This window comes from Adiantum capillus-veneris, chromosome 24 (genome assembly GCF_014529385.1).
Source record: "Adiantum capillus-veneris isolate H3 chromosome 24, ASM1452938v2, whole genome shotgun sequence".
NCBI classification, from domain to species: Eukaryota; Viridiplantae; Streptophyta; class Polypodiopsida; order Polypodiales; family Pteridaceae; genus Adiantum; species Adiantum capillus-veneris.
Window position 1 is genome coordinate 140,058,623 of NC_140954.1, and position 7,101 is coordinate 140,065,723.

Consider the following 7,101-nt stretch of genomic DNA (forward strand, 5'->3'; position numbering starts at 1 on the left):
CAAACTTCCATTGGATGTCAGTAACTTCACTGAGAAGCATGCTCAGATGATGTTGCCAGCTGTGCCTGAGTTCAGGATTGGAGACAGGACCTATATCTTCTTACATGATGTGCAAAGTGTGTTTTATTTAAGGGAGGATTTCTCCCTGGCTATTATTTCCAGAGTCCAAGAGGAGAGGAGTGGATTTGTTTCAGAGGATAGTAGTGATGATGAGGCAATGGAAACATCCAGCAATCCAATGGAATGCCTTCGAAGATGCTTTGAGAAAGCTGAAAAATGCAAGGAGACACTACCTGATGAAGCCACCTTCCAAGCAATAAGACAAAGCCTAAGACCATCGAAAAGTAACAAAGAAGTGGAGGATTGGTTTAACCATTCAGGTCAGGGGTCAACTACATCTGTAGACCTGTGGCAAGAAAACCTCTTTCTGCAGGATGAGAGCTTCATGGTATCTCTCTCTCTCTCTCTCTCTCTCTCTCTCTCTCTCTCTCTCTCTCTCTCTCTCTCTCTCTCTCTCTCTCTCTCTCTCTCTCTCTCTCTCTCTCTCTCTCTCTCTCTCTCTCTGTTTGTGTCATTTCTGACATTGTATGTGCAGTCTTGGATTGCTGACAAGGATGACTTCCTTCGGCGCCGGACAAGAGAGTATCGAGGAAAAGGGATGCGGCCCTAGCACAGTACCTTTCAAAGCTCTGCGAGTCACCGATAGTAGTTTTTCACAATTCCATGTCACAAGAGGGTTCAATAGCAACTTACACATTCAAGACACTATCACGCTTCTTGGGTGGACCGGTGCTGCCCAAAAGTGCAGATAAAGTCATTTTTGTTGACAAAGTGTTTGCTAGAGATTGTTTTGGTTACTGCCCAGGCTATACAGGTGGTCGGGCAGCGTATTACTACACGTACACAGCAATGGCACTAGCTCTTGGTAGACAAAACCCAGATGAACTTTTAGAGTATGGCAAACATCTCATGATTCGTTACAAGGGTGACGTGCCAAAAAACAAAATTGAACCTGCAAAATCTTGATACACTTCAAGTAGCAATTGTATAAGATCATGTATTACATAAATTTTTTACAATGCCATCCACTCAGAGTATCTTTCTCCACTTGTGATTCACATACACCATTGTCTCTCTCCACCTTCGTTGACTTTCACGAGCTCCGGAGTTGTTGTATGCCATTGATCTTTTAGCTTTTTGTTGTTGTAAATGTCTGATGGCTTGTGCTGTTGCTGAATTTGCCAAGACTTCTTTTGCCTGCATTCGATGAATGATTCTACGATAGAACCATTCAAATAGTTCTCTCAAACTGTTAGCCTTGATTCGAGAGCCACCATGTCGTGTGTGCCTGAAATAAGCATTTCTCGCCATGTAATGAGACTTTTCCATCCCTTGGGTATTCCATATTGCCGGGTTCCCATACTTCTGTATAAAATATGGCAAATGATTGAAGATGATGTGTTGGATATGAAAACAGATTAGTTAGAATGTTTTACACTCACATATTTGCACATAAGAGAGAAAGAAATACATGATAATACCATGTAGTGAGTAATCTGGGTGTCTGTCCATGCTGTCTTGAATGATTTTTTCAGAAGGTTGAGATTTTCCTTGAACTTGTTCATATCACCTTGTGACCAGTCATCTTTGTCGCACATCAAAAATAGGATGTCTATTGATCGCCAAACCTCAGCCTTCGCGTTACGAGTAGTTGGTTCGTGGTCTTTGACTGCAATATGTAGCTTTTTCCAGCTCTGATACTCTACCTTGCTAACATAAGATGTGTTATATATTTTTCCATGTTTTGTTAGCTTTGGATCTCTTGTACCTTGGGGCTTAGATAAAAACCTCCGTGCCTTCACCCCACCGATGGATGGTTTGCATGGGACATCCTTCTCAGCAGTTGATCTCTTTTCATCCCGCTGGATTTTCACATTGCCACCATGAAGCCCCATATCCGACAGTACCATTTCTAAGCACTGCAAGGCTACTTGTCGTTCTGCAGAGTTCTTAATCTTCCAAGCAAACCCGATGTATAAGTAGACCAATTTCTCTACAATTCTACAAAGGGCATGCATTGTACAAATGTGAACATTCACAAGTGGTATTTTCAAAACTGGTCGAAAAGCAGGATCCTCAATGTGACGTGTTGGAGCTTTTCTCCACCACTTTGGGTTCATGACCTTTGCAGGCTCCATGCAGAACAAACACGGTGACTTTGCCATTGCACCCATTCCACAATTATACATGCACTTTAATGTTTTAAGGTCACCTGCAAGATGCCACTGAACTTGAAAGTCTCCCCTTCCATCTAGACGTAGTACCTCTCCCTGGTTAGTCTGTCGATCAATCAGCTCCGGAATATTAGTTCGATGGAACACCCAATATAGAATCTCATGATCTTCTTTCTTTACCTGCAGCACAAAATAAATGAGACTTAAGTAGATCTGAATATTTGAGCTTACTTGAGAATATCGCTTACCTCAAACGCACCAAGCCACCATATGTTAGATTCTGATTGAACACTAAAATATAAAGGATCATCACTGGGACATTTTGAGAGGGCTCTATTCATTAAAGTAATAGTAACACGCTCTAGCTTTTTCTCTTTAACAAGCTCACACTCATCCAGTTTTAACACAAAATGTAATAGTCCACGTGACTCTTCAAATGTGATGTTGTAAAACTCCACCATTCTCTTCTGTAGTATCCGCAGGTCCATAAAAATATTGTTGAACTCATCATATGCCATGTTGGCTCCATGGCCACTGTAAGTTGCTTTAATATGAAAGGGCTGTCCAAGATAGTCTCCCTGTGCCTCGTTAAGCTGAAGCCTCTCTTTCCAAACACTTGAGGCTGATGGTAGAAGTTTGGATTTTATACCCTTCCTAACAAAGATGGATGAGACAGACTTTTGGATAGCCGAATATCCTCTTTTGCTTACACCAAGTGAATCAAGTGTGCCTTGTATCTCTTTTGCAGGCACTGAGTTCTCTGAAATAAAGCGGTCCACTACATTTCTTTGTAGAACCTTAAACTTCTTGTCATGTACTATATCTGCTGCCAGGCTTCTACTTATAAGTGGCTTCAATCTCTTTCCTATATTGGCTTTGGGGTCAATGTTTTCCTTGTCAGGATAGATTGAGTCTCTACATGAAGACAATGCATAAGTAAATAACAGAAAATTTGCTTCACTAACACTATTTAGGCACATGAAAACAATGCATAACAAGAAAAAACAAAGAGATTACTTAACTAAGACAATGTAGCCAACCAAGAAGCATCACCTTAATGCTCGGATTCTTTTCTTGAGACCTCCTGATGCAACTTGCAATGTTTCAAGATTGCGCAATTTCTTCTTTCGGATACGACCACCCAAGATGGTGTCCTTCATTTGACAACTTCGCACCTTTTCTTTCAGTTCTTGTACCTCTGTTTTATGTTGCAAAATGGTAACCTGATCTGTAGAATGTAAATTTGAAAGGCGAACAATCTCACATTGTTGAGCTTGGAGAATGCTCTTGTAAGTTCCAGCTTCTCTTGTAAGTGATTTACAATAACCCAGAAGGCCGTTTTCTCCATCACCAGCAAAGGTCAATAAGCTTGTAGGATTGACAAACGGTGGAGATGCATTAGTTATTGGATTCTTAGGGTAGAGAGAGCCTCTCGTCCAGATATCTATGTGTTTAGCTCCTTGAGCTCTGAGCGTGTCTATGGAGGTGGGAGGTATATGTGTGTTTGTTTTACTGCGCTTAATCAATGGTTGGTACTCATTGTCCAAATCAATGTGAAGGTGATATTTGGCTCGTTTGTGGGTAACATTTGTGCCATTTGAGGAGTGCGCCATTAGCTAAATGTGCAGGTTTAATGGAAAGTGGATAGCGGCTGCGGATTCGTCCCTCCATGTTAGCCTCATTCCCTCCGTATTGACGTTGTTCATTCAATACAACTAAAAAGAGTATTATCCCTCAATCACTACGAACGAATGTTCAGAGGGGTAAGGAATCTACTTAAAGTACACTTTTTGAAGTTTTACTATGAAAGACCCAGCTCTTTTATTTGTCATTTTTTCTAGAGAGAGAGTGCAAAAAATACATTTTCTTAGAAGGCCCTCCAAATGACCTCCGAAATTTCCTAATGGGACAGGTACACCGGAATGGAGCACTTGCTAGGAGGAGCTGCGAGGTTTTTTTGCTATTACAGGTGACAGGAATAAGTATAGATATCAGAAGCTTGGAAAAGGGACGAGGAGTGTTGGATGCAGGTACTATCAGGTTTATGATATGGGATCTGGATCGACATGTCGCCAGGAGACTCTACTGCGAGGATGTGTATGCTAGATGTGGCACTTTACAGGTCACGCGATGATTTTGGGCCTCTAATGATCGAGATGTTTGCAGAGCTTGAATGTGGCCATCTATCATGGCTGCATCGGGATTCGAAACGGCCAATGCTTGTTGCAGTCGCCATTACCGGCAAGTATCAAAGCATCCGGGGACCATTCTTGTGGAGCGATCCTTATCTATTTACGGCCATGAAGACTTGGAGCTTTATTTTGATAGCGCTATGGCATGTGCGAAGTCGAAGCGGGCGGCCAACTATAAGCAGGACTATTGGCTTGGTTCAAAAGAGAGTCAAGGTTAGCCTAGCTTGAAAACGCAAGGAATCGTTTTGATCCAAATAGAAGAGGGCTCGGGGCCCGAGCTTCCAAAGCAAGGTCAGGTCGATTGCCTTCGGGTTGCCTCTTGTGGGAAGGCGGCCCAAGTCATAAGTGATTTTGTTTTTTTTTTATTTTAATTGCCATGCTTAAAAGAAAAAAAAGAGGTCTACATTGTGGAAGGTGGCGCCATCTGTAGCACTGCAGAAGGTGGGCTGCCATAAGAGGAAGGTGAAGAGGTGGCGCATGCTGAGAGAGGACGGCAGTTGGCATGCAGGGAGGGCACCATCACTTGCAAAGGAGGGCGCGTGTTGCATAAAAGGAGGGGTTAGGCTTGTGAGAAGAGGCCAGGGCAAGGGAGCCAAGAGGAGGTGTTGCAGTTGGGGAGGAGGGCTGCCCCTTTGCATGGGAGTAACCAAAGGCCATCGAGAGGGCCTGGAGCAAAATCAAGGAGGTGGGAAGGATGCAATAGGTGGTGGGCTGCAGGGCGGCCAGTTGAGAAGGGGATCCCGAAGCCGATGGGCTGATCTACATGGAGTAGGAAGGCAGCGGGACTTGGCTTGAGAGAGGCCGGCCAGAGGCTGCAGAGCAGCGCAACAGAAGCAGGGGGGATGATACCCTGAGGTGATGACGCTACTAAGGGGAAGCAAGAGACCGCCTTGCTAAGAACACAAGGCCACAAGGGTTGCGCCACTGGGTGGCCATGCAATAGGGTTGCGCCATCAAGGAGACAGGTGGCCGAGATTTTCAAAGGGCAAAGGTGGGTGCAAATCTGCAAAAGAAGCAACAGAGGAGGGCCTTGCCGAAGCGCTGATATGACCGGGAAGGGTAAAGTAGACAAGTAAACTGACATTTTGCCAAGCGACAGAAATTGTCGAGGACCAAGTGCAAGGAGCATCTAGCAACACGGAGCATCACGCTATGAAGTCGGCAAATATCGAACTCGCCATCATTGTATTTGATTGAGTTTGTGGGATACATAATTGGTTATGATTTTTTGTTGAGTTTGTCGCCAATATTATCCGTACCGTGTTGTTTTGCCGTATGCCCGTGGTAGCGGTGGCTCCGGGATTGTGTGTATGTGAGCAAAGATGGAGGTAGAGAAATTGTGCGGGAAGCCTATAGGTGTGGTCAAGGCGTATGTCACTACTCAAACCTCTTACAATGAACTAGTAGTAGGCAATAAAAAGCACCCCAAACCATTAATCTCACAAGCTCAATTGAGAAATTGTGGCATACACATCACCTCAAATCTTTGATTGGCATTGCACAACCGGATGGAATATGAATTATGTCAAAATCATGCCTTTGGAGCACCAAGACCTCAAATTTATTGATGACTATAAGGATAGGTACAATGGTGGCTTGAGATGTGAAACTCTCATACTCTCACACTTAAAAAATGGCACATCATGCTATAGTGCACTAAAGTGTGAATCTCACACTATAGTGTTTACAACCAAGTCTCTCCTCATGCCTCTACTACTAAAATGATATCTATATGTATTTACAATGAAGGCACTATAGTGTCTACAACCAAGTCTCTCCTCATGCCTCTACTGCTAGAATGATATCTATGTGTATTTACAATGAAGGGAGGTCTATTTATAGGTTGGAGATGACTTATTTGGATTATGGCTAATTTGAATTACACACTAACAAATTGAGCTTAGCATTTTTTGCATTTTCAAAATGAAGTGGGCACTTCATATCTCTTTGATTCACATGCATGTGGGCTCAAGAGAGAGAGCATTATTAATGATGGTGAATGAAAAAGGAGAGAAAAAAAAGAGGGAGAGAGAGTTCTACCATTACTTGTCCTTACTTCCTTGAGGTGAGGTGCTTTTGTCATTAGGGTTGATGTTAGTAGGTTAGTGATTATGATTACAATCAGGTGCACACAAGGTGCATGACAATAGTAAAATGCCTTGAGAAGGTATTGAAAATTAGGGGGATAGATGGAATCGGAGAGGAAGTTCACCTAGTGACACAGGTGAATGAAATCTCAGTGCGTGAGAGTCGTAGTTGATGGTGATGTTGCATCGATTTGAAGACTTCAAGGTCCTCTTGCTAAAAATTCTTCATTTGCAGAGGTAAATCATATAATTTGCTGTTTTTTTGTAATTTTCATGATGGTGAAGAGGGAATATGACTATGGGAGTAGGTGTAGAGATGTATGAGAGTGTGTGTGCATCATGGAAGTTATGGTGAAGAGAGGGAATGAGGATGGTGAAGAAAATGATAAGAGCCATGGAATGTGTAGGTTTGGGTGTGGGAAGGAGAGGGAGAAGTGTGTATGAGTGAGTAGGTGAGTGAAACGGTGAGAGAAAATAGGAAGACTTTTGGGTGTATGAGGTGGCAGTTTTGAAGTCGGCCATTAATTAATGTAAAATTGCCCTTGATTCCAGAAATTCTGAGAAAAATACTTCAGCTTACAAGCTACA

The 7,101-nt window shown here is 42.9% G+C and overlaps 1 pseudogene; it reads left to right on the top strand.

Annotated features, from left to right (window-relative positions):
- Window positions 1-4,654, top strand: part of LOC147427252 (uncharacterized) — a 14,623-nt pseudogene extending 9,969 nt beyond the window's left edge.
- Window positions 4,655-7,101: the final 2,447 nt, after the last annotated feature.